This window comes from Macaca fascicularis, chromosome 4 (assembly GCF_037993035.2).
Source record: "Macaca fascicularis isolate 582-1 chromosome 4, T2T-MFA8v1.1".
Taxonomy (NCBI): Eukaryota; Metazoa; Chordata; class Mammalia; order Primates; family Cercopithecidae; genus Macaca; species Macaca fascicularis.
In genome coordinates this window covers 78,364,315-78,390,921 of record NC_088378.1, presented here as the reverse complement: position 1 = coordinate 78,390,921, position 26,607 = coordinate 78,364,315, and the positions used below count along the sequence as shown (strand labels likewise).

Sequence of the window (26,607 nt, the reverse complement as noted above, 5' to 3'; positions counted from 1 at the left end):
GTGTCTAGTTGATTATGTCGAATTAGACTGAAAACAACAACAGCATTTGATATCAAAGAATGTGGCACAGAAAATGTAAACATGAAATATTTTAACAGTAAAAAATTTCCTGTGGCGCTAGTTTTGAGTTACACTGGCACTGGCTCCTGATGAATAGGATGAATTAGCTACAAAATGTACCCATAGGTAACTGAGTAAAGTGAAGTGTTAGCTAGAGTTGTTTTGTGTTATCCACTTGAAAACTAGAGAATACCAGCCAAAAATCAATTTTGCTTTGGGATAATTAATACTGATCTGTTCTCTCGAGTAGTACTGTAATTAGAAATATGGCTCAGTGATTCCTCAATGTCACTACTGGTTTGTGACAGAAAACCACGACACTGGCATTAAGAATGACAATTTCCTCCTTATTTGCTTCGGGAGGAGGCAGCTATCAGGAACTTAACAAAGAACTATGACATAGCTCTCTTTCAGGATGTAGTTTTAGCTAGAAATCTGATCTGTCTAGAGACAGTTTCAAATCTGATTCTCCCAAAGCTGTTAGAATACAGACTTTATAAAAACTCACAGCACTAGGTTTATGCTACCCTCCTATATCTTGGCTCATGGACAAGTTGATGATAGATGAAAATAATGCTGCAAAAATTTGTGTTCCAAGATGCTTTCCAAAGTATATTAAGAGGCAAGCTGAAAAAAAAAGAAAAAAGTGTTACATACTCAGCCAAACTCTAGGATACTTGTTTAAGAAAGTGAAAGAGGTTTCTTTTATGTAAGGCCTCAGTCTTTAATATACCAATGTGACAGGAACCTAGTTTTCAGTGTTTCCCCAAATCATCTGACCTGGCACCCTATTTCCTATAGTGAATATATGCTATTTTCCAGCCACCCGGTGTCCACTCTTCTTTTTAAATCTAGTGGGGCTATAAGCAGGGGTCCCACACTACCACAACTGAGGGACAGACCAATGCTCCAGGCTAGGACAACTGGAAGCTGCAGACTACAACTGGGAGTACAAAGAGCAAGCCATTGGGGCTCACCCATTTCAGCAATGGAAGACACCATCTTACAACATTCCTGTCCTGACATTATCCTGTTGTCACTGCTTCTGTGCCCTTTGGAATTCTCCTGCTGGCTTTCTATTCCGGGTATCCAGCTAGGCTTTCCATCAATTTTTAGAGCTCCTGATATCCTTCTATTAAGTTCCTTCTTGCCTAAATTGGGCAGAGGGTTTTCAGTTGCAACCAAAGACTCACACTTTTTAAAAAAAAAAAAACTTCTTCAGCTCATCTCTCATAACATCACTAGATTGAAACAGGAACAATGTATATTTATTGACAAAAGACCTACATGGATTACACCACCTAACACATTCTAGGAGCTCAAAAAATTGCTAAACAAATAACGAGAATTCCAGAAAACAGCTTTTGGGAAGTATTATTTTAAGTCGTTTTCTTAATAAGGAGAAAGACTATATATAATGGTACCTAAGAGAGAAATGGTGCCTAATACCTAGTTGCTCCTCTAGGAGTGGAGTAAACTGCAAAATATTTCTGTTGAATTTTGGTGGTTATTGAATAAATTAGTGTCTCTTATTTTAGAGAAATAAAAGACTTAAGACAAAACATAAACTTTAAATCAATACTAAGGAACCATTTAGGAAAAGCTTGCCCTCTCTGAACTAGACGTTTTACTAGGCATTTGACATTCAAACCTCAACTCCATGTGTCAATGAACAATATTTAGTGAGCTGATACTATGTGGCAGACATTGTGCTAGGGCCAGGAGACACCATGACACACCCAGCTTGGGCAGTAAGATATTCTTCTACAGTCACACAGATGGTGAGTTGGTGGTGTAAATATTCTTTTCCTGTGTAAATGCAATTATAGTCTTTGCTCTATTTAATTATACTAAATAAATAGCTTCTATTTATTCTAGACAGACAGATAACCCAATCAACATAGATGGGCTTAAAATTTTAAGTATTCTCACTTTAGTGACAAACACCTTGGGAATCTTAAAGGAGTGTTTTATTTATTGATACCCGTCACCGTCAATAATTTTGGTTCAAAGATGCTTTCATATTTGATTTTCTGATAGAAGACAACACAATCAAAACTTTCAAGTTGCTTATGAAAAATTCTTAGGATGACACTGCACCTAATGTTTGTAGTCAGTTGTTTGTCATTCTTTCCTCTGTATCTATGCTGTGTCCAGCACTGCTAGAGAAGTAGGTACCCAACATCCTAAGGTCCAAATATCAGAACCATGAAAATGAAGCACTAGAAGCCAGACAGATAACCCCCAGAGGGAGCAAACGAAAAAAACCCCAAATCTTGTGGATCTAGAAGTAGAAAATAATCGCTGAACCACTGATTTGAGAACATTAAGGACACCTCAAACTAGATCAGGGCAGTGTTCCTAGCCCAACTCTGTGGCACAACATAAACCTGCAAGAAATAGGATTAACATACTATCTCTGCAGTAAGTTAAATCCTGAACTTCTACAAAATACCGTTTACTCCAATTTAGTTACATTCTTCCTGCTTCCGGTGTCTTACCTCCACGTTGGACTGAGGTTTTCAATTCAATGCTGAAATATTTACCTATTAAAATTACCCATTTTGCTTCAGTGTGAGTTTCTCAGCATGTTTTACACAGGAGTGACCTGAATGACTCGCAAGTGGCACTAGAGTGTGCCAGGCCCTGGAATTTAATGGTATGCTTCTGCCGGGCGCGGTGGCTCAAGCCTGTAATCCCAGCACTTTGGGAGGCCGAGATGGGCGGATCACGAGGTCAGGAGATCGAGACCATCGTGGCTAACACGGTGAAACCCCGTCTCTACTAAAAAATACAAAAAACTAGCCGGGCGAGGTGGCGGGCGCCTGTAGTCCCAGCTACTCGGGAGGCTGAGGCAGGAGAATGGCGTGAACCCGGGCGGCGGAGCTTGCAGTGAGCTGAGATCCGGCCACTGCACTCCAGCCCAGGCAACAGAGCGAGACTCCGTCTCAAAAAAAAAAAAAAAAAAAAAAAGGTATGGTTCTGTGGTGGTTGTCTGTTTGCAGTTTTATTGCTGAATTAGCAGTAACCACAGTAATCATACCCTTTCTCATTTCTTAGGCTTGGGAATTTCATCCACCTCTAGGGGGTTGGTCCCCCGTCATTTCTCAAAGTTACTGTGAATTTGTTCTGGTCAGTACCATAGAGTGTATTATCCTGAGGAGGGCTACTGTAGGGCCGCTAGGACTAGAGGCAACTTGAACTTCACAAGTTAGCAGAGGAAGGACTCCCTGGCACACCGACTTAGGGCCACGGCATCTGTTCGCTCAAGTTGCCCGCCAGCCCTGGGAAGACAGTCTGGGGGCAAGCAGGCTGGGTTCCGGGTCTCAGTCGCCTCAGTGGTGGCTACAGACTGCGCATGTGACCCACGGGCCGGCGACGCAGGTGCTGGAGAGCGAGGAGGAAGGCGGCGTGGAGGAGGGGACTTCCGGGACCAGCGAAAGCGCGCCGGCTGCTCGCCGACGACGGGGGCGGGGGGCGGCGGGGGAGCGAGCTTGCTGGCGGCTGGCGGCGGCGTTGCGCGCCGGGCAGGGAAGGGATATGCGCGGGATCGCAGGGAAGGGGGAGGGGAAGCGAGCGCGCGGGCTAGCTGAAGGCGGGAGGAGGCGGAGCCCTGTGGCATCTGAACCCGCCCCGGGGGTGCCAAGGTGCGTCTCCAGTCTGACGCGACCGCCTGGGGCGGAGCTAGCGGGACGTGCCACCTGCAGTGCTGGCTAGGGCTTTTTATTTACTAGGGAGCAGTTTCCCCGCGCGACAGTCCGGGAGCGCGCAGGCACTCGCGCGCACACATATGCACGCAGGCACACACACACACACTTTTGCACACACAAACACTGTAGGACGCTCGTCTTCACTACTGCATCCCCGAACCAGCAGAGCGAAGCTACTGCGGGTTCTCTTAACCTCAGCATCGTGGGGCGAAGCAGAGCCATTGTGCATCAAGGAGAGGCCGGTGCCTGCGCTGCCGTCTCGGGCACCTAACCCAGCAGACCGCTCACCCCATCGGGTAAGCCAGTCTCTCTCCTTGTAACCTGTTCTGCAGACCCGAGGAAGAGGGTGGGAGGCTGCTGGTGCGCCAGTGGGGGCAGACCCGGAGTTGACATTTCAGGGGCTTGCAGCCCATGCAGTCTCTGCCGGTGTCGTCTAACGGGAGCAGCCACTACTCAGATTACTTATGCTGCCAGCCCTGGAGTCGCTCCCCACTTCTTCCCTTCCCCCGCCCCCCCCCCCCCCCAGCCCAATATGTACTGTGCTCCTTGGTTGCCAAGGAGACTTGCTTAAACATCAGCCCTGGGACATCTATTGAAAGAACTGGTTTCTTAAATGATGCTGCTATTTATTTTGATATTCAAAATAAAATATATACTGAGGACCTTGTGGTAATTTGGCATTCGTTAATTTGTATTCAGGTGGAGGTTTCATTCAACTTCAAGAAAAGCCGTAATTGCACTATATGGTATGCTTTAAAAAGGATTCGTCAGATGAATTTTTCAACGGATTGTGTCTTGAATCATAATTTACTCCCATTTTGGTGATCTTATAAAGAAAGCTGACTCCGGTTTAGATCCCTTCTTCCCCTCTATTTCCAGTTTTATTTTGCAATTCACTTAGTCGTGATTATTTTAAGTTAAAAGCAGATGTTTTAATTGTGGTTCCCCACACAAGGATGAGCTTCTGTTGTGAATTAAGCAGAACAGGAATACATGTTTGTGAATTTGTAACGTAAGAAGGTAGCATTCATGACATACATCTTTGCTAGCATTTTTATATCCCCTGCATCAGTATTGAAGCGCAGTTTTCTGCACCTCTGCTCATTTCTGAGAAGATTCTATTTTCTGTAAAATCTCTTATTGATTTTTTTAAAGATCTGTCTTATCTCTATACATGTACAGAGATAGATATAAAATATGTGCCATGGCTTACTAGAGCTTATATGAAAGTGCAGTTGTTTTTGTTTTGTGTTTTTTTCTGATGGGACTGGGTCCTCTACTAGAACACTGATAGGCCCATGGAAGAGGTCAGTGCTTCTCTTTCACAGAAGCCCCTAATACCTGGGCTACCAGTTTTGTTTTGTTTCGAGGCCTCAGGTGTCTACTGGGTGAACTTGTAACACAGTACTTGAAGGCATCAGCAATCCAGTAATTACATTTTGCACGAATTTCATGCCTCCCCCACAAACAAATGGCCCAGTAAAGATCCACTGGTATTCAAGAATTCATTTTGTTTTCCTTGGATCTTTGTTCATCTTTTCTACTTCTTGTTAAATGACACAAGAAAATAAGTCAAATTCTTCTAATTTAGATTTTAAACTCTGTCATAGAAAGTGTAATAAATAATGTGAGGAGCAAGTAAGCCAAATAATGACTGAGGTAGATAGAGGGGATTTATGCAACTCACAGAGCTTTGGGAGGTGAATGATGACGACAAACATTTTACATTACAGTGTAAAAAGCACTTCTCATATACTTCTTTTTTTAATCCTCACAACAACCCTTTGAGGCCAATAAATTACCTTCCATTTAAAGCTGAGGAACCCAAGACTCAAACCTTGCTGAAGGTCACAGCTAGTGAATAGGGAAGCCCTTTCTAGATCCAGTCTCCTTGCCCTTAAAAAAAGTTGTGTGTGCGTTTCAGATGTGTGCAGGGATCTGGCAAGTGATGTAAAGGAGTGGGGCAGGCCTAGAGAAGACACGTGGGAGAGAGGGTAGGGAGTGGAGCGTGAACTGTGGCCTCTGGAACTTGCAAACCACTGTAAAGGAGGCAGCTCCCACTCCACTGTAGCTGATTGTTATTGTCCAGGCTCTAAAACATGACAGGTTTTTAAGGAAAACAGAAGCGTCTAGATTTTTTATATGAGGTATCCTTAATTTTAAAAACTGTAAGGACCACATTAAAAAATGTATCTGGGTCGTATCTGGCCTGTGGCCTGCTAGTTAGCAACCCATAACTACTGAGGTCTCACTCAATTTTAAGTTTTTATTCTCTAACAAAATACTGATGTGAACAAATACATCCATCACTGCGAATGATCAGTTTTTTATTTCAATATTAAAGTCTAATAAATGCTCTACCTTTGTTCTTCAATAAACTGGTTCAAAAATTTTTTGAGGTTTCCTAGATCTCTCTCTTATATCTCAGAAAATAAAAGAGCATGAAGTGCTCCAAAATAGGAATTTTTGCATCTGGTGAAACAAAAGCATTTATAGTTTAGAACTTATGTTCCTGGCTTAATGTTTTTTTTCTTGCCGTAAAAAAAGTTGAGTGCTTGTTATAGGAAGACGTAGGATTGGTCAGCAAATGGAGCATCCTGAGCCTTTAATGAAAACGTCTGATTAAAGTGTTACGTAATTAGTTAAAACCCACCACTGAATACTGCAAGATGCCAAAGGAGCAAAAACATAAGTGGGAACTCAGAGACATTAAATCCCAGCACGCTGGTATATAAAATGTTTACTCCTTAAATAACTATCTTGTAGTGAGGTAAATACATTTTAAGAAGCTGCCATTTTCTCCCATTTCTCCTAGAGCTACAGAGATGCTAGTGGACTTCACTGAAGTAGGTAAGTAGTCAGAAAGGAGTGTCATTTTATTTACATTGTCTCTTTGGTGGATCCAGAGAGGGTATAGTTAAAAGGAAAAGCCAAAAGATTTGAACAGTGACTTCTAAAATCCCCCTCTGGAAAGATGCCTTAACAGTAAATAAAGCCATTTCAGTTTTCCTTTCGTGGAAATATGTTGCACCCCTAGTAAGGAGCTATGCAGGTGTGTGTTAGTAATGTTCTAACAAAGTCCTGGCTGAGTGCTGTGGAGATACCGTCTCTGCCCGCAAGGATTCAGAGCAAACACACTGCTCCTGGCAGCGTCCACTTTTCGAGCTCTTCTGTGAGCAAGCTACTTCCATATTGGCTTCACAGTGACTCTATAAACTGGGCATCTTATTTCCATTTTACAGATGGAGAATCTAACACTGCGAAGTCCAATTGGACCAATGAAAGAAATCTTGCAACCTCAGCTGCTCTTCTCTCTTCACATTCCTTCTTCTCAACTGTTATCTAATGCAGGTTATAGACATGTACATAATTGTGATTTTGAGGGAGTTATGTGTTAAATGTTACAATGGAAATATAAGATTCCGTAGAAGCTCAGACACAGGGAAAAATTTTTAAGTGTTCTGATTGTGGAGATCAGGTCAGTCCCTATGTAGCAGGGGGATTAGTGATGGAACTTGACGGCTGGGTGTGATTATATTAAATGAAAATCCTTATAGCTGTTGAAAGATGGGAGTCTCCACCAGACAGTCTGTTGGAAATGTGGGTTAAGAGGATGATGCTAGTGATACCTGATATTGATGAGCTTATTGTAGCTGAGCGGGTGATGAAAGCTTTGGAAGAACTATGGTCTCGAAGACGGAGTGCAGCAGAAGATGCAACTGCGGATGGGTGGGAGGGGATGGAGGAAGACAAATTCGGGAAGGAGACTAGGAGAAGAGTTGTAGCCATAGAGGAGAATCTGGAGAATGTAGTACTGATTCTTCTAAAAGACCGAACATAAAGGCAAGGGACAAACCAATATTATATTCTCTATACAGAGACTGGCACGTGATAAATACCCATAAACCATGATGACGTGTCTATATTTTTAATGTTCGGTGGCTGGTACATAATTTCTTCTCATGATATCACTTTTCTATAGAAAAAGCATACACATATTTTATATAAATTCATTTGGAGTAGATAAATATATGGATTTTCAATAATGGGAAAAGATTCTGGCAAATTAGATGATAAAAGATGTAATCTTATTTTTTTCTAGTAGAGTCATAGACTTGGAGGCTAAGGAAGCTCTTACAGATACAGATTTTAAGGTTGCATATACTTTTGATGAAGTCTCGTATGTTTGGGACAAGTAAAGGAAAAATGTGGGGTGTATGTTAACCATTTGAAAAGCTATACTCAAATGCAGACAGAAGGCTTTGGTGACAGATAAATGTACTATAATCTTGATCCTGGTTGGGTCAATGTTTTTATTACATCAGTATAGATATGAAAGAAATGTGACAAGCAAGTGGGAGCGAGACTTGCATTTAAGTACTAGATCTTTGGTGACTGGGTGGGAGACCTACCTGTTAGAATGTTCAGCACAAGGTAACAGGATGAAATAAAATCGAAGGCGACATAGCTAGAGTCTAGCACTGGGGATATTTGTCATGATAGAAATTTACTTTAAAGTTGGAGGGATTTTAATTGCTATCAAGTACAATATAAGCCAATATGATGATTTGCTCTTCACAGATACATTTGGCAAGTAATGGAAAATATTATGAAAAAATGATACTGTAAGGAGCCCATCTTTCTTAATAAACAAGGGGCTTTTTGGTGACAGCAGAGATAGATGTGGCTATGTCTCTGTGTCAGGCAGTGTCTTACTTCCCTTCTCTGCTTATATGACTGCTTATTATTTCAGAATTGTTTTCCAATTTGTAGAGTAGAACTTAAGACTTTATCCTAGAACATTTTACTTTCTGTCTTGTTGGGAATTAGTAAATGGAATTCATTTTGTTCACCTTTTTCCTGGCATTTCTAATCAGAACCTTCATTCCCAGGCCCTTCTTGTCAAGATCTTTACCTAAGAGGAGCTGAGCAATGTGAAGTGCTCAACTTTCTTCATATTTCTTTTGTTCTTTCCCTATTTCATATGCACATTGCAATGCATTAATGTATTTAATTTAACTTGATTTTGACATATGGCACTATAAGTTTTGGTGAGATTTTTAAACGAACTATGTAGAAAAAAAGTTTTGCAGACTTGACTTGGAGTCAGATTAGTTCCACATATGGCAAAAAGCATTGAAAGCTATAAATTTGTCTAAAATAGCTTCTTCCCTTGCAAGGTTGAAGTCACCAACCTGATAAGATAATTTTTAAGTGAAGAAGAAATGTCTTTGGCAGTTCTCATGGACTCTTGACAACATTTTCCTACATGTTTATTTGAGGCATAATGTATTCTGCTTTCCATGCCAGATGAGCCAGTTCCAGTTACTTAGAAGCAGGGCTACCCCCTCCCTTCCCCACCCAGATGATACAACCAGTTTGTTATACAAGATATTGATGGAAAAAGAAGTCCCATCTAGCTGATTGCTTCAGTGAGAACATATTTGATGCTAATGGCACAGACAATAGAGCAGTGGAGGAGGCATTTTGCAATTTTTTATGACACAAATTCTGATACCTCACTTAAAATCATTACTTAGAAACCTTATTATTTATGATTTTTAGTTCTACAATTGAAAGTGCAAGGTAGCATGGCACAACCAGAAGAACCTGAGCCTTGGAGCCTGGATTTGAATACTAAATCTGATACTTCTTGGTTCTGTGACTCACAGTGCAGTTACATATCCCCTCTAGCTCTCATTTTCCTCATCTGTAAAATGGGAATTCTGTTACCTAGATTATGGAGTTGTTTTAAGATTAAATAAGATATGCATAGAAACATCTAGTACAATGTTGGTGTATAATAAAATCTCAGTACTTATTAATTCCTTCCCTTTGCCTCTCCTTTCCCCACTCCTTTGCCTTCCTCAAAATGATGGTGGAATTCATTTAAATTTCCTGAGCCATGTAAAATGTCTTAATCTGGTGTGCAGACCTTGGAGTGGAGCTACCCTAGTTATGCTATAGAGCTTTTAGTGATGCAGTATGCTGCTTACGGTGGGCTCTCCCAGGGAGAGGGATGCATAGCTTGGACTCAATGATGTCTTTTCTCTCTGACAAGCCACTCTTCCCTCTTTTATGCAGCTCCTGGAGCATCAGCCTGGTCACAAGGAAAAGGAGGAAGGGTCAGTCAGTTTCCTCCTACCCAGGCAGCTCTCTGGGGTCTATCATAGGATCTCTTCAGGGGTCCACATCTGCAAAAAGCATAGAGCTGCCCCTTGTGTTCTCTATAGAATTAATAGTGGCAGCATCAAGTACCTGGCGGGTACAGACCTCTTAGCCTTTCTGTAAGGTCAATTTCTAGAGCCCACATCTTTCTTGACAACTAGAAGTTTCCCTTCATGCTGAATTATGTAAATTTTATGGAAAGGTCAAAAGCTCACCAGGATTAAAAAAAAAAAAAAAAAACACTCCTCAAATTTCAAGTCAGATACGATTAAAATCTTCCCAAACAGAATACTTTCTAGTTAAATCTATTTTTTTCTTTTTCTCTGCACCACGACCTCACTCATTCCCTGTTCCCACCAGCAACTCCTTCTTCTGTGTTGAAATATCATGTGGGTTTCAGATGACCCAGGAGTGCACATGAGATTAGTATGACTTGACTCTTTTCAAAGTCACCCCCAGCCCATGGGCTTAGGGAGAACCTAGACAGCAGAAGGAACTGCTAGCAGCTTACCACACTTGTAGGAAGTTAGCCTGAGCAGTATATTGTAGGATCCCATAGACCAAGCTAAACTCTGTTTTCATCATACAATGGATTATAAAGCACGTCCTTAAATAAAATACTTTTTCTTGTGCTAAATATGCTCTGCTTATACCTGGTATGCATGTATGCATATATTTATATATTTCAGTATTTATAAAGATATAGTGCAATTTCATAATTCAGATGCATTTTTACTAGTTGGTAACATTACTTGAGATGCCTCAAATAAGAAAGACAAGTTTTGCGAGACGGGCGGATCACGAGGTCAGGAGATCGAGACCATCCTGGCTAACCCGGTGAAACCCCGTCTCTACTAAAAAATACAAAAAACTAGCCAGGTGAGGTGGCGGGCACCTGTATTCCCAGCTACTCGGGAGGCTGAGGCAGGAGAATGGCGTAAACCCGGGAGGCGGAGCTTGCAGTGAGCTGCGATCCGGCCACTACACTCCAGCCTGGGCGACAGAGCGAGGCTCTGTCTCAAAAAAAAAAAAAAAAAAAAAAAAGACAAGTTTTGTGATTGTTAAAGACAGAAAATCCTTTACTCATTTCTTTATGGCTCCAGAAAAGAATATGGTAAAAAATGTTTTGTAATGGAGATTGATTATAGTCAGGTGTAGATTCTCAGCTGAAAAATATGGTAGCCGAGATGACATCAGTGCCAGGTCTTGTGTCTGCATCACATTCGCAGACCAGCACAGTTACAAAATCATTACGAAGAAAAAGCGTACTCTAAATGTGAAGATACCGGTTTATTCTAAACCACTCCCCAAGCAATAGTTATGGTTATTATTTTGGAAATTTAGGTTTATAATTGATATAGATATCTGAGTGGAGGAGATTTATTTTGATAGAGTCTCTCATTCACTTGCTTCGTCATCTACTCTGCTTGACATTTTCTGAAAGGAGACTTTCTTTTTAAACAAAATGTTGTTTTTGTGATAGGCAGTGGTGTAGATGTAATCAGATGCCCCTTTGGCTGCGTAAAGCTTCATTAGTCTTTCCTAGCTTGATGTCCTTGAGCTGATAGAACTGACTGGGGTTTTTTTTTTGTTTTTTTTTTTTTTTAAAGACTTCAAAGCCTAAAGAAATATGAAATCAATGTTTTGTTTTTTCTTCCACGAAAACATTAATTACCTACAATCTGATTTAATTTTGCCGTAGCTTATCTTCTTTAGCTTTAGGCCAAAGCCATTTATCATTTCTTGGAGGTATTCCAGATCACCTACAGATGGGACCTCCTAATAGAGCAAAAGTCATTTAAGAAACTCATGCACAGCCCTTAGGCCTTTCTATACAGCATTTAACTTGACTTTTTTTCTGAAATCCCTAAGATTTGTGAATCTTAGTGTCAGCTATAGGGTTTTCTGATGTTTCCCTTCTCTCACCTTGTACTGTTTCACAAAGTCGTCATTTTTTTTTTCCTTTTTTTTGAGACAGATTCTCGCTCTGTCACTCAGGCTGGAGTGCAGTGGTATCGTCACAGCTCATTGCAGCCTTAATCTTCTGGGCTCAAGCGATCCTACCACTTCAGTCTCCCTTGTAGTTGGGACTATAGGTGTGTATCACCACACCCAGCTCATTTAAAAAAATTTTTTTTGTAGAGATGGGTGTCTCACTATGTTTCCCTGGCTGGTCTCGAACTCCTGGGCTCAAGCAATTCTTCCACCTTGGCCTTCCAAAGTGCTGGAATTATAGATCTGAGCCACTGTACCTTACCAAGTTGCCAATTTTTGATTTCTGTGTTTCATGCTGTTTTTATCAATGTAACCCATCAGAAGCCTGCAATTAATTATTGTCATTACATTTTGTTAATTGCTTTAACATCGAATATTAATATATTCTGTATATGTAACTGCCAAAGGGTTTGCAGATGTGGGTGGAATTCTTTGGGCAGCACATTATTTTCCTAGTGGCTAAGGGTTTAGTGGTTAAGGATTTCACTAGTGTGGAATTAGGACAGGAGGAATTAGTTACATGGTTTATCTGTGCAGGAGCATCACCCCTACATAAAGCCTTTGAAAATAATGACATATTTTACTCCTGGACCTAATGAGGGATGAAATTCCCATACCCCTCAAAACATGTGCCTTGATTACTGAATTTTTCCTTTTGGGCATTGAATTCTTGGAATTCTGCTTCCTCTACTTTGACCTCTTTCAGGAAATTTATATCCTGTGATTGCTTCAGAATTCTGTTGCCATCCATTCTTTGTTCATGTGGAAACTTGGAGTGCCTCAGTCAGCAGCTATAGGTGTATGACTCCTTTGTTGGATGCAGGGACAAGGCAAGTTTGGAAAGAGGACTTCTTGCCTCTCAGCATTAAGTGAGCCCTTCACATCAGTGGCCAACTGTTGACCAAGATGTTTAAGAAACACAGGTTATCATTACTCTCAAGAATTTCCTTAGTTCTTAGATGTAATGCATCTCCCCTTTGTATCTGGAGCTCCACGGTTGAGCTCAGGGATGGAAGCATATTGACAGTTTCAGGAGAGAGTCTTTCTATGTGGTGCTGTAGTGCCCACCATTATCTCAGCTGGGACAGAGGGTCATTTCCCAGGAACCAGCCACATGTCCCTCTTTGGCCAGTTTTGAGGCCTCCTAAGAACAGTGCCAGGGTTAATAAGGCCTTTTCTTTAGGCAGCACTCACTTATGGTGGCTCAAGTCACACATCAGTATTGAAAATGTCTCACTCTTACTGTTTCTGTGGATTACGGTTAGGCTAGGGGTCGACACAGTAAGTGGATTGGGAGAGCAAAGGCAGGCGGAATCAGTTTCCTTGAGTTTTCACTCTGTAGGGAGTTACCTTGACTTCAGAACTCTGTGCCTAAGTCTCCTTCTGTATAAATTGGGATAACACAAAGAATCTCACTTTTCTCACATTGTCATCCATGAGATAAAATTAGATACGTTAAGTACTTTATTTGTATTAAGAGTGCTCTGGTATTGGTTTTGATTGGGCATTGTAGGACTTTGCATCAGAAAATCATATATTTACCACTGTCCTGCAAATATGTGCACTCTAGAGGTTTGCAACCAGGCTGGTCCTCAGAATGACCTGAGATTTTTTCAGAAATGTAGATTACTGGATCTTCTATACTTACTGTGTGAGAATCTGCATTAGTACTGAGACATTTGTGTATTAAGAAACTCCCGTTGACTGATTATGGTGACAGGTCTACTTTGGGAGATGTGGTCTAGAGTGCAGTGAACTGCTCACACTCTGCTTCTTATTCCCACCTTCCAAGGACCAGCCAGACCGTCTGGATCTGGGCCTCAGCTTTCTTGTCATTCACACTTAACAACAACAAAAAATAGCAGGTTAAATCAGTTCTGAGGTCACTGCTCTCCAGATACTCAGTGGACATTTAAACAACACAGACAATTCTCTACCAACCAGGTGCCCTGTCTGGGTAGAAGTCTTGATGTGTGATTAACATCTTTACTACCAAAACGGAAGTTATCATTTTCTACTAAAATCTGTGTACAACTAATTAGGCAGATTGCTGCAGAGAGCAGCTAATATCCTCATAGTTGTCCATATGGCACTTCGGTTGATTAATAACATACATTTCTGCGTAAGATAAAACTAGGTGTGTTTTTATTTTATATCTTTTTAGATTTAGAGCATTGATAGTGATTACATGGCATTATGTAAGCCAACTGGAGAATGCCATTTCCACTGTGGATGAAATCTAATGAGTCATTGATTAACAGGTTGGTAGTGAACTACTGTAGGATAGTATGGATACAGCAGGATTTGAGGAGCAGAGAGGCTACAGTTTCAAATTGTAGCTTGCTCTTTATTTTTGGGAAGGCTTAAAATGTGCTTTTGAATATTAGGTATTTTTAGGAGATATGCAATTGTTAAGCACCAGGATACAGAGAAGAAGAAAAAAAACCTTGCCATTAGACAACTTGAAAGGCATAAATGAATTGCCGACATCTACAAAAATGATCAAGGTTATGCATGATTGGCTGTACTTAATTGTAATTTTAAGAGAATTCATTTTGTGGTGTGTGACTAGCTGAGAGAAAGGCAGACCTCATACTTAGGTTTACCTGTCTGTGGCAATTTAATTATTATTGACTATTGTGATGGTTTTCTGATACTGAGTTAGGTACTGAGTTACTTACTGAGTTAGTAAGTTTCCTGCTTAATTCCTATTGCAGGAAACTTTTTAATGCTTAATAATATTTTTGACTTGAAGAAAAAGTCTTTTGACCTGAAGAATGACCATTTCAGGACTAGAATTGTTTTATCAAGTTACCTTTTCACCCCTATAAAGTAAGGTAAATGCTGTCTGTGGAACTTTGGCAAATTAGATTTTGGTTGGACTCTTCTGCCTTTTTTGTCAAGGAAAAGAGGAGGGGTCCAGGAGGAAAGAGGGAACATTAACTGTGAAACCACGTCTATCATCAATTGATTTTGAAGTTGCAGCCTCATTGGGTGGTTAGTATTGGACCATCCTGCCAAAATCATCTCTTTGGCCATCTGTGCCAAATTATAGGGAGTAATAGCCTTGGGCACAGCTGCTGAGTCTAATGTGTATTTCTAACTTGTATATTAATGATAATGACTGCATAGAGAAGTCCAGTGACCAAATGTGCAGAATAAATACGAAGGAACTGAATCTATGTAAATGTAGAATTCAAAGAAAGAAAAACTCTATTTTACGTGTAGGAAATGACAGTACATATTTATTTAAATCTCTATACAAGGATATGACCTTTTCCTACTCCATCTCTTCACAGTTTCTCCTAAGGAGAAATAAATCTCAAGATAGACTGGCCTTGAATTTTGGTCCTTCTATGTGGTGCTTCTTGAATTTGCTCTGAGATAGGACGTGGATTTTATTACTATATCCCAACATTGATAGGGCCTTTTCTCAGCTCAGCCTGTCCCTTTAAGAGAATCACTCAGGAGTGACTGACTGCCTTTGGTGTCACTGTACTTTTTGTTGGTTGGCTGGGGCCAGCAGTAGGACCTTTATAGGCAGGCTAAGTCTAATGTCACTAGGAATATAATTAAGAAATAATTTAAGAAATGAGATATTCTGCAATCCAATGACTAAGGATAAAGAATGCTAAGAATCAGGATTTTAAATAGACATGTCTACATTTGCATGACCATTCATTTCTCTAAAGTATCTTAACTAATCAATGTATTGGAAGGAAACCTACCTTATAGTGAAGGAAGCCTTTAAAAAAGTCACCCAAAGAATGTGAAATGATTTGGCACATAGAACTTAGTAGCATAGTTCCCTATACATGCTTTACAATTATTTTTCCTTCAAGCCTACCTCATTCAGAGCCTTCTCATTTTTGGTTGTTCAGCACCCAAACCTTGGAAACATCCTTAGCGTCTTTCTCTCACAACTTACATCCAAACAGTCAGGAAATTCTGTTGGCTCTACCTTCAAAGTATACCCAGAATCTGACCATATGTCACCACTTCCCACTACCATTCTCGTCCCAGTCAACATTACCTGTTGTTTAAATCATTGCAGCAGATCCCCAGAAGGTCTTCTTTGCCTCCTATAGACTGTTCTCAACACAGCAGCCAAAGTTTTTATTTTAAAACCTGAATGAGGCTATATTTCTTTGCCCAAAACTGCAGCAGCTTCCATCCCAAGAACCAGACCCTGTATACCATCTACCCCCTCTTATCTCCCATTGCCTTGCCCATTCCTGCCTTAGAACTGGTGTCTCACAGGTGGTAATACCCTCGACCTGGAATGCCCTGCCACCTGCCTACCCGCAGGCGCACTGTCTTACCTCCTTCAGGTCTTTGCTCAAATGTCACTTTCTTAATGAAGCCCACTGTGATCACTGTGCTTAAAATTGCAACAACCCCTTCACTCTCAATTCATCTTAACCTGTATTTTTTTTCCCCATAGCTCTTACCGATTAAAAACAAACAAACAAAAAAAACGGTTTTACTGAGGGAAAACTGACATATCATTAAAGTTCACCCATTGTAAGTGTGTACAGTTCAGTAGTTTGTAGCAAATGTATAGCGTTCTGTAGCCACCAACACAATCCAGTTTTAGAACATTTCTGTCACCCCAAAATGTTCCCTCATGCCCATTTGCAGTTATTCCCCACCCCCTCTCCATCATAGGTAACCTCTGGTGTGCTTCTACATCTATACATTTGCTTTTTCTAGACTTTTATGTATTTGTCTTATTTGCTTAGTGTTTAGCATGTGTGGTCCAAAAGATGAAGGACCTGCATATTTCTGTAAAATTTGGATATTATCCTATTTCTTGTGTATGTGCACTTATTTGCAGATAACCAGTGTCAGGACATGGGGAAGTTGGACAGAAATGGGAGAGAGATGTAGGGGTGCCTGTGCTCCATCTGTGTATGTCCGTCGGGCAACAATCCTGAGGTTCTCTAGGTGCGCCTCCACTGCCCCATCCTCCTCAGGGAGATGAGCTGACTCCTCACACGTTTTCTATTAATGAATGATTCTATTAATGAATGATTTCTTCATTCAGTTATGGAGGAGAACATGGAATCAATGTGTACTCCTGCCTCAATATTTGGTTATCAGGGGCTCTCAGCCTCTCCTTCCACTTCCTCAGGTGTCCTCCTCTACCCTCTGTCCTCACAGCTGCTCTTCTGCCTTCAGCTTCCTTACAGCTTCCCTGTGCCACTTTCTTTATCCTTCTGTCACTTCCTAGGGACTGCTGTCACTAGTATCTTTAGAGATGTGGCTTCCATCGTGTCACTCTCCTTTCTAAAAACTTCTGGCAACCTTTGAAGACCCGTGGCTTGATTGGTCTCAAAAAGCATTTCTCCACCTGCCTTCTAATTCTTCCCAATGTGAACCGTGTCTCTTTCTCAGACTCTGTAAATAAACACACTCTCAGGAAATATCGATTCCTTGACAACCTTTAGTGTTATGTATTTCTGATTCCTAAGCCTCTTTGTCAAGTAATGAATAATTTAAAACAAACAAACAAACAAACAGAAAAACCCTTAAAGCCCCTAAGAGTTGATTATTTGAAGAAATCTGGTAACTTATCTGTGTATGTTTTCCTAAATCTGTTATTCTCAAAGCATCACAGCTCCAAATTTGCTGTATATTTACCAAGGGTGTCTCTGGCCACCAGTGTTGTGAAGTTATAGTTACAAGATAATTCCATAGTAGAAAATAAAACAAAACATGTATGGTTCAGGTGCACCAGCATTAGGACCAGACTTCACTTCCACTAGGTCCACTGTTGTTCCCTGCTGGAGGGTCCTGGGGGCGCTGGTACTGGGGCAGGACTGGGCCCCACAGTGGACACCTTCGCTTCTGGGCTCCAGCCTTCCCACATGCTTCTCGTGTCCTGCTGATACCTCATCGGCATTCTCTGTGCTGCTATTGCTGCTTCTGTTTGCTCTGGTCCTCCCTGATGACCAGTGGTGTTAAGGCTGCCTGTGGACCACACTGTTCACTAGCCGCTGGCCTCCTCCACAGCAGGTGGGCTTTGGCTGCTTGTAGCTTCCTTTCTTTCTTCCTGCAGCAGGAGCAGCACCAGGGAATACATAGATGGAATGGATTTGGAAATAGACAGGCCTAAGCTTGAATCCCGGTTCTTTCATATACGAGTTATTTAGTCTTAGGAAAGTTACTTATTTCTTTGAACCCCAGTATTGTGCTCTAGGGACAGTTACACCCACCCTGCAGTATAATCATGTGACCCACATGCAATGATGTATGTAAGTTTCATTGTCCAGTGCCTGACACAGAGTCAGCACCCAGTACGTTTTTGTTATTGATTGTTATGATTATTCTAAAGTGAACTTCAAGGGCCCGGGAAGCTAATGGTTGCTCCCCTTTCTCTGAGGACAGCAGGCCTTTCTTCCCAGGATTACTGCTCTATGGGTGTAGGGTAATGTGAATGTAGGCAGTCTTTTTTGGCCACCGTCTACATTTTCCAGTACTCAGTCTCTAAAGCTAGCAAACAGCTGTGAGACATGGGCCACACCTTATTGGCTTGTGTGACCCGCCCCTCCCCTTTTCCTGCCATGCTGTCATTGCAAGATGAAAGTTAGAAAACACTGGAGTCTTCCGTGTTGTTATTGCTTCTTACAGCTGCCGTTGGTGTTTTTGCTTATAAAAGCATTGCCAGTTTTCTCAGGAATACTGTTTTACTTTGTAAAGAATGCTCATTCGGCACACAGTTACTGGGCATCTGTCAAGTGTCAGGCATTATGCCAATGGCTGATGAGTCAGTGGCGAGGAAGACAGTCAGGAACTTGTCATCTCTGAGCTGACACTCTAGTGGAAGCATTCATCTCGTGGTCTCACAAATGAAAGTGAGATTACAATAGAACTAAGTGCTGAGGAGGAGAGGTTCATGGCATTGTGAAAAGTATAAAGTGGGGAGCTTTGACCTGCTCTGGAGGCTGATGAGGAAGCCTTCCCTAAGGGGGTTTGAAGGACATGAGGCATCAGTGAGGCAAAAGGGAGGGGTTGGAGAGTGTTTCAAGTAATGGGAAAAAATCCTAGGAGGAAACACGGTGTCAACAAGGTAGAGTGGGGTGCAGAGAGCCAAGGACAGTGAAGGGGAAAATGTGCTGGAGGACAGTAAGAGAAGGACCGCATGCGGGCCTATAAAGATATCTATCTTTATCAGAAATGCCAAGAAGCCATTGAGGAACAATTGTAATGATGGAGTGGCAGGAAGTGGAAGGCTAAGATGAGATCTGATTACAGGGGAACAGTAATCAGAATAGGAGGGCACTGGAGTCCATTGATCTGATTCCGATCAAAAGTAGCTTAGCCTAGGGAGGTGGGAATAGAGAAGGAGATAAATTGACTAAGGACAACTCAGGAGGTAAAATTTTCAGGGCCTGGTGCTGGATCGAATATTGAGGGTAAGGGAAGAAAAACCTGATGACTTCTACATGTGCGCAGGTGGAGGTGTCATTCTATACAACTGCAAGTGCGAAGGTAACATTCCATGCAACTGCATTAATGTTGGTGCCATTTGTATGGGTTATAGTACTAATCCATACAGCTGTGTGGTTATGGCAATATTAAATTTGAGCTGTCTTTAGGATGTTGAAATGAAGATATTACATAGGTTCTTATATGTTTGGAGCTCATAGAAAACATTGGACCCATAATATGATTTTTGATTGAGATTGAAATTGCCTAGGGATAGAGTAGATCAATTAAATCTCTAGGAACTGTTACTCTTAATGATTAGGTAGAGAGGGATAAGCAAAAAGGAAGAAAAAAAAAACAAGTGTAGCCAGAGAGGAAGGAAGAAAACCAGGAGAGACTGGAATCGTAGAAGCCAATGCAGTGGTGTGATTGAAGGAGAGAGCATTTACTGATGCGGAATGCTGCTGATATCCAAAAAGTAGAGGAGTGAAAGTGACAACTGAATTTGATGTTGGTCAAGATAAAGCATGCATGGTGACTCAGAGACCAAAGGCAGCCTGCAGCCCAGACCTCATTACTATGCCACTGCACTAAATCCCAGAACCATACTATAGCCCTGCTTAAGCAGCCCCAAGAAGGCAGAGCTTCCCAACTGGTAGAACAGATAATAAGCCGAGTTACAGAAAAAAGGCAAATGAACAGTTTCTTGCACACCAGACTTTGTAGTAAGATTCGTGCTTACTCTCTAAATGCTGTATACTCATTCATTTAGCAGACTTTATTGGATGCTGTATATAGAAGTGAGGTGAGAGGCGCTCCATGCCCTGAATACATTCGCAGAACAGCAGAGAGGAAAAATACAACAATAATACACCCATAATTGTGATGTAGGCATAAGGTAAGCATCACTAACACAGGTACAAATTGTTGGAATTCAGAGAATGGAAAGCGTAATAGATGATGTGAAATGTACAGATCAAAAATAGAAACTTGAAGTGCATAGTCATTCAAAAATCAAGCATACCTCGGGGTAAGAAGCCTCCTGGAAATCAGATAATTAACACCTTAGGATTTACTGTAGAGTGGCACGGATAGCTCATTAGTCTTTCTGAGCCATTATTTCTTCCTTTGTACTTTTATAAACAAATTTTCAAGTCTTTTCAAGGGTTTACAAGGTTGAAATTTTAAAAAATAAATTTCCTTGAAAATGCTTTAAAAGGTGTAACTTCTATGATTTGCATGTTCAAGTCAGCACTACTTTAATAAAGATAATGAAAAAGGAATTTTTTTTTTCTTTTTTATACTTTAAGTTCTACGGTACATGTGCATAACGTGCAGGTTTGTTACATATGTATACTTGTGCCATGTTGGTGTGCTGCACCCATTAACTTGTCAGCACCCATCAACTCGTCATTTACATCAGGTATAACTCCCAATGCAATCCATCCCCCTTCCCCCCTCCCCATAATAGGCCCCGGTGTGTGATGTTCCCCTTCCTGAGTCCAAGTGATCTCATTGTTCAGTTCCCACCTCTGAGTAAGAACATGCGGTGTTTGGTTTTCTGTTCTTGCGATAGTTTGCTGAGAATGATGGTTTCCAGCTGCATCCGTGTCCCTACAAAGGACACAAACTCATCCTGAAAAAGGAATATTTTGTTCTTTCCACCTGGGTTGGCACTAGTTTCAAAAATATTAACTTTGAGAAATATTCCTAACAAATTCCTACAAATGCTAAGACTTCTCTCTAGGAAGTGGTGAAACAAACATGCATTTTGATATTTGATTTAAGAGATATCATGATTCTTACTTATCATGTATTTTCTGAAAACCTGTTGTTATTCCCATTAAGGATTAGCCATACTTAATCTGATTTAGTTCTTAAATAAGTTTCCTGAGTGACTTACATTTTAGTCAAATGAAATAATAGCTCTGAGAAGCATTGGTTTTATTAAGCAGAAGAGGTTTGATATGATTCAGGTAAGACTAGATGTTGTAGTCAACTTCACGTAATCCACGAAAGCCCCTCTTACACCACTCTTGAAAAAGTGAGCCTGAGAAAGCGTCCTCTCAAGCTTCCCCTCTTGAGCCTCTGCTGCACAAGAGGTTCCCTGCTGCACAAGGATCACCTTGGCTGGTGTCACGTAGCTGCTTTTTTTCTGTGATTTATCCTTTACTGATCTGTTCCATCTAAGCAATGAGAAGACCCCCAAGAACAATTTGGAATACTTTCTTCTGAACTCTTACATTTTCTCTGTTGTGTGTAATTGGGATGACGGGTCAGGTGCAGAAATTGGTTGTCTCATAACTTTTTGAGAATAGAATAAATGGTCCAGATCCTTATTCCTGTGCAAAAGGCATGTATGAATATGGTCTCAGAGAAAGAATGCAGAAAAAGATTGGCATATGTACTGTATATATAGTAACTTAGGTAAGGTCTGTTTGTGGAACCCCGTTAAAACCCTCTGTTCTTAACTATCCTGGGCTGTGATCTGAAAGAGTTCCCTGAAGCACATGTGTTGCTCAAACATTCTCCTGCTTTACAGCCAGCGGTTACTCCACAGTCATTGTTTGTTAGCTTAGGCTTCGCTGCCTTTTGCAGCCCAAGATCTGCTGGCCCCACTTGTCTGGGTCAGCCTAGTCTGGTGCTGCCCCCGTACTACTGCTGTCCCCCTCACCATCCTTTCCAGCTACTCCTGCCACCTCACACCTGCCAGATCCCCAGCATGCTTCTTCACCTCGATCTCAGTCCAAAATCTGTGCATCAAGCCGTCTGTGCTCAATACCCATTTCCTCCATGAAACTGTTCCTGATTAGCTCTACCGTACAATAATTTCCCTTGTTCTAGACATCTTCATCTACTCTGTCATTTAGCTGTGGAGAGTTGCCTTTTGTTGTTCTCTGGTTATTTTATGTGTGTTTTCTTAATTTGAAAGTATATGAATGATAGAAGCTGTGTCTTAAAGTGTAAGGGCTGGAAAGGACATTAGCATTGAAATCCTCTATCTTTTATCCCACTTCAGGAAATCAATAGCAGTGACTTGCTGCAGCTGTGGGGTGTGTGTGTGTGTGTGTGTGTGTGTGTGTGTGTGTGAGATTCAGAATATCCCTTCAGGGTCATATTAGATTCTCAAGGAAGAAGAGAGAGGGGAGAAAGCATAGAGAGATTGAAAAAGACTTTCCCCAGGTTATTCTGATGCCACCACCTCCCTTTCTGCCTCCATCTCTAGTTTTTATTGTCCTCATTCTGCAAAGAATCACCCCTTGTGGCAGAGTGGCTTGCCATCAAGCCTGAGTAATGTGTAGACAACCTGTTTCACCTCTCTCTTGCCCACATGCCATGGTTAAAAATTAAATTAAGCGTTCAGGGCTACAGATTTAGAGGAGGGACTGTAGGCTAAAAGGGAAAGAGAAATGAGATGGATTGTTCACGCTCCCTCTACACACACACACACACACACCCCCTATCTGTATGTATACACATATATGCACATACATATACACACATACACCAGGACGTAGACACATACGCACACACATATATACACATACATCCACACACATGCCTATGCATACACACATACATTCTCTCAACACCTATCCTGGGGTAAAGGACTGTGATAGGGCCATTATTCTTTTCCTCAAAATGGATTTGGCTTATGGTAAATGCAGAGTTCATATTCCTCTAGAACCAGCTCTTAAAGGGTTGGTCTCTTGGTGTCATTCACTCAAGACCTGTGCGGTAATATATTTACTTCTATTTCCAAGAAGAAGTGAAAAAAACTATACTGTTCTACCAAGGAGATTTCTCACCCACACATAGGCTGACACCTGTTTTACTTATTACTGCTGACCCCCGACGTTGGATAACTTCACATCAGCTGCAAAGAACTCTCCCACAAACTGATTTAGTTGGATTCCTCCGCATTTTGTATGAGAAAGCAGAAGCCCAGGGAAACAAACTGGCTTGGCCAGCAAAAACCTTAGTAGCAGAGCCGCGACCAGGACCCAGGTCTCTGAGGTCTTGTCTTTACTAGTTGCTCTTCTTTGTCTTTATGGCCCCTATAGTGCCTCGCACAAACACATTTCATAAGCCTTCACTGCTTCCTTTTCCAGTTAAACACTTTGAGCTTCCTGCTTTTTTCTTTTGCCATATGCACAAACACTTGCCCCAGCCATCTGGGGAAGGGAAAAGTCATATCTGGCAGGGGAACGAGTGTGCAGATGCATTCTTTTTATAATTACTGAAAAGAAGGTTGTTGGAGGTATGATTTATTTAGCCAGCTTCTTCAGATCTAGATTCAAAAGCTGTTCTCATGTTCAGAAAATATTTTATTTTGTACAAAACTCTCAGGACATTAATTCCTTCTCAACCCGCGGTCTCATTTTTCAGCATGTGCCTCTCACTGAAAGCTAGTTCACCGCCAGCATTAATTTGACCCCCAGCTGTATTCGTTCCCTGTCAGTTCTTGTCCTCCAGGCTGTTGCTCATCATTATATCAAAGATGGGAGCAGCTGGAATTAGATGCCTGTGATTATTAAGATGGTAATTACTGATTGTACTGACACCAGTAATATTAACTTGTGTTTAAATAATTTAAAATGTTACCTATGAGGCATGCATGAATTCAAGGTATCAGAATAAAAGGCAGTATCTAAAATAGCCCGGGCAAGAATAAAATATTTGTTCTTGCTTTATTCAGATATTCTGGCTTAAAATACTATGCAAGGATGATGGACTTTCTCTAGTTTAAACAGTTGTTTTTAAGTTTCTTTACAATAGACCTAGGTAATATGATCCTAAGGAGTGCTGTTTGCGGGAAACAAATTAGTTTTATTAGATTTCTCAAGTTTTTAACATAACTTAATAATTTAATATTCGACTACCATGGCCCCATCTGCCATGGTAGTAGAAAGAGTTTGATGATGCTATATGTTCATATTGTACTTCATAGTTTAGGAAGTACTTGCAAACTCATCATGTCATTTAGTCTTAACAAAAGTATTGTGGAGGATGTAGGTTTACCCCTGTCTTAATGGAGAAATAAATGTTGGCTCAGAAAGGCTGTATTACTTGCTAAGATTACATGAGTGATAAGTTGTGAGGTTAGAAGAAGAGATTTGTCGGTGACTTCACAACACTTTCCAAATCTGTGAAGTGCCGGTAAACTATACACCATAGCCTTGCTGTACTTGGGAAAATAAAAGAAATACTGTCTTCTTTGGTGGAATCTTCTGAATCCACTCTTCATTGAAGAACAAACAGTTGTAGGAAGGAAAAGAGCTTTTCATGGACTTACAGAGCTTTTCTTTATTGGAAGAATGATCATCTTTACTCTTAAATTTATGATTCTAAGAGTATAACATGACTTTGACAACTCTTTATTTTTATAGATGATTGAAGTGTGTGACTTCTGCCATTTATGAGATAATTCCAATGTGCTGTGCTGAATTTCTAGGTCTCTTGTCATGAACTACTTAAAATATTTTTGTTTTAATTTGAGAAGCATTTCCTTGAGAGGTTGGATGCAGCTTCCGTTACTTCGTTTTTATTTATTGTTGTTTTTAAACATCATCATTTAATCCTAGGACATGACTGTGCCAGCCCTTCATGCTAATTGTGGATAGTGCATGGCAGGGCTAATACTAACACTTTCTGTTGCTTACCATGATGCCACATAACTCACAACCATGCTTCTTTTGAAGAGTTGGAAAACCACATCCAACTCCCTTAGAGCAGAAATCCCAGCCTGGACCCTAAGATTGGGGCATGCCTGTGGGGTAAGCCCTTTCAGAGGTCACAGACCTTGTGGAGAGAATAAAGGTGCACACACTTAGTTCTAGTCCAGTGGGCCAGCGTCAGAGCAAAGGTTTTATTTCCAAGTGCAGCACAGTGTCTACCACTCAATCGTCCCTTCGCCCAGGTCCACTCAGACTCAAGACCAAGCCCTAGAAAGAGAGAGGTACTTCAAAAACAGTAGGGAAAAAAATGTTTAGCATTGTTTTCCTGAAACCCCTACGGGATCCTGAGTGCACAACGTTGGTGACTTGGGCAGCACTGGCACTTCAGATTTTGGTCATTGTAGGAAATGGCATTCTTGGGCAGTGTCTTCTTCAGAGAAGTGGTTGGTGGCTTTCTGGGGGAGTTACAGGCTTTAGAGCCAGGTTCAGTGCTTTTGGCATGAACCTGGGCCCCTTTGGTGTCTACATCAGTAGATTCAGAGGCTGGCATTGTTGTACAGAGTGAAATAACGATAATGTGGAGGCTGACAGGGTGATTATGGTTTTGAGAGTCAGTGAGACAAACCCTGGAACTGAGGAGCTGGTCTTCCTTGTGTAGTTGAAGTTTCTGCAGTTATGGGTGTGGGGTGTAAGGCCAGATAAGGAATGGTTTTTAACGTTTTCTGGGGTCTTAGCTTTCACTTAAATGGCTGGAATATAAGGGTTTACACGAATGATAAGATGAGATTCATCTTGTTTCATGGAAAATTATTCATTTTACCAAAGACGTATCAACAGGATTAGTAAGCTTTTGGATATTTAAAATATGAGTTTATTTAGAACAAAAATATTTTAAATGTTTTGTTTTAAGTGATACCTGCTTTTAGACCAATCTAACCATTCAGAACAGATATGTAATGTCTATTTTCAGTTTCTGGTAAAATAATTTTTTAACATGAATCCTTCATCTGGATCCCATTTATGTTGCTCAGTGTTTTAAAGCACTTATTATCTCATGGCACACCATATCACTTACTTATTTGCCACGTTTATTGTTTATCTGTCTTCTTGTGTAGAAAGTTAGCTCCACAGGGCAGGCATTTTATCTGTTCTGTTCACTGATATGTCCCAATAACCTAGAAGTGCCTGGATATGGTGACCACTAAATAATGACTTGTTGATTCTTTAGTCAAGAATCTGTCACTTCACTGCTGTGAGCTAGGAATTATTGTAATTGTTTCGTGAGGAATAGGTACTGAGGAACAGGGGTCTGGATAATTATTTTATAATATTGATAATTGGACAAAGTATGAGAGAAAGTATGGTAGTGGCAGGCCACTTCTGAATTTGTAATTTTCACCTTATGTTTTTGCCGTTTGTGCCAATCCTGCTCCAACTAGTCCCTAAAGTAGATCCTAATGAGATAACAGCTCATATATTCCCATCTTTCCCTTTTCTATTCCTCTAGATTGGCTGATTGTTTTATACTCTGGTTACTTAGCAGAAAAAAAGTGTAAGGGTTAACA

At 41.0% G+C, this 26,607-nt stretch overlaps 1 protein-coding gene across 20 annotated transcripts in view; it reads left to right on the top strand.

The window, feature by feature from the left end:
- Positions 1 to 3,785: 3,785 nt before the first annotated feature.
- Positions 3,786 to 26,607, top strand: part of KLHL32 (kelch like family member 32) — a 210,617-nt gene continuing 187,795 nt past the window's right edge. For 14 of the 20 annotated variants that reach the window (XR_012433603.1, XM_074037443.1, XM_074037435.1 and 11 more), the window contains exon 1: positions 3,786 to 4,066. The gene's annotated coding sequence lies outside the window, so the exon portion shown is untranslated. Of the gene's footprint in view, positions 4,067 to 4,469; positions 4,517 to 6,585; positions 6,621 to 26,607 lie in introns of all 20 variants that reach the window. The other 6 variants (XM_074037436.1, XM_074037433.1, XM_065543691.2 and 3 more) reach the window with 2 other exon arrangements.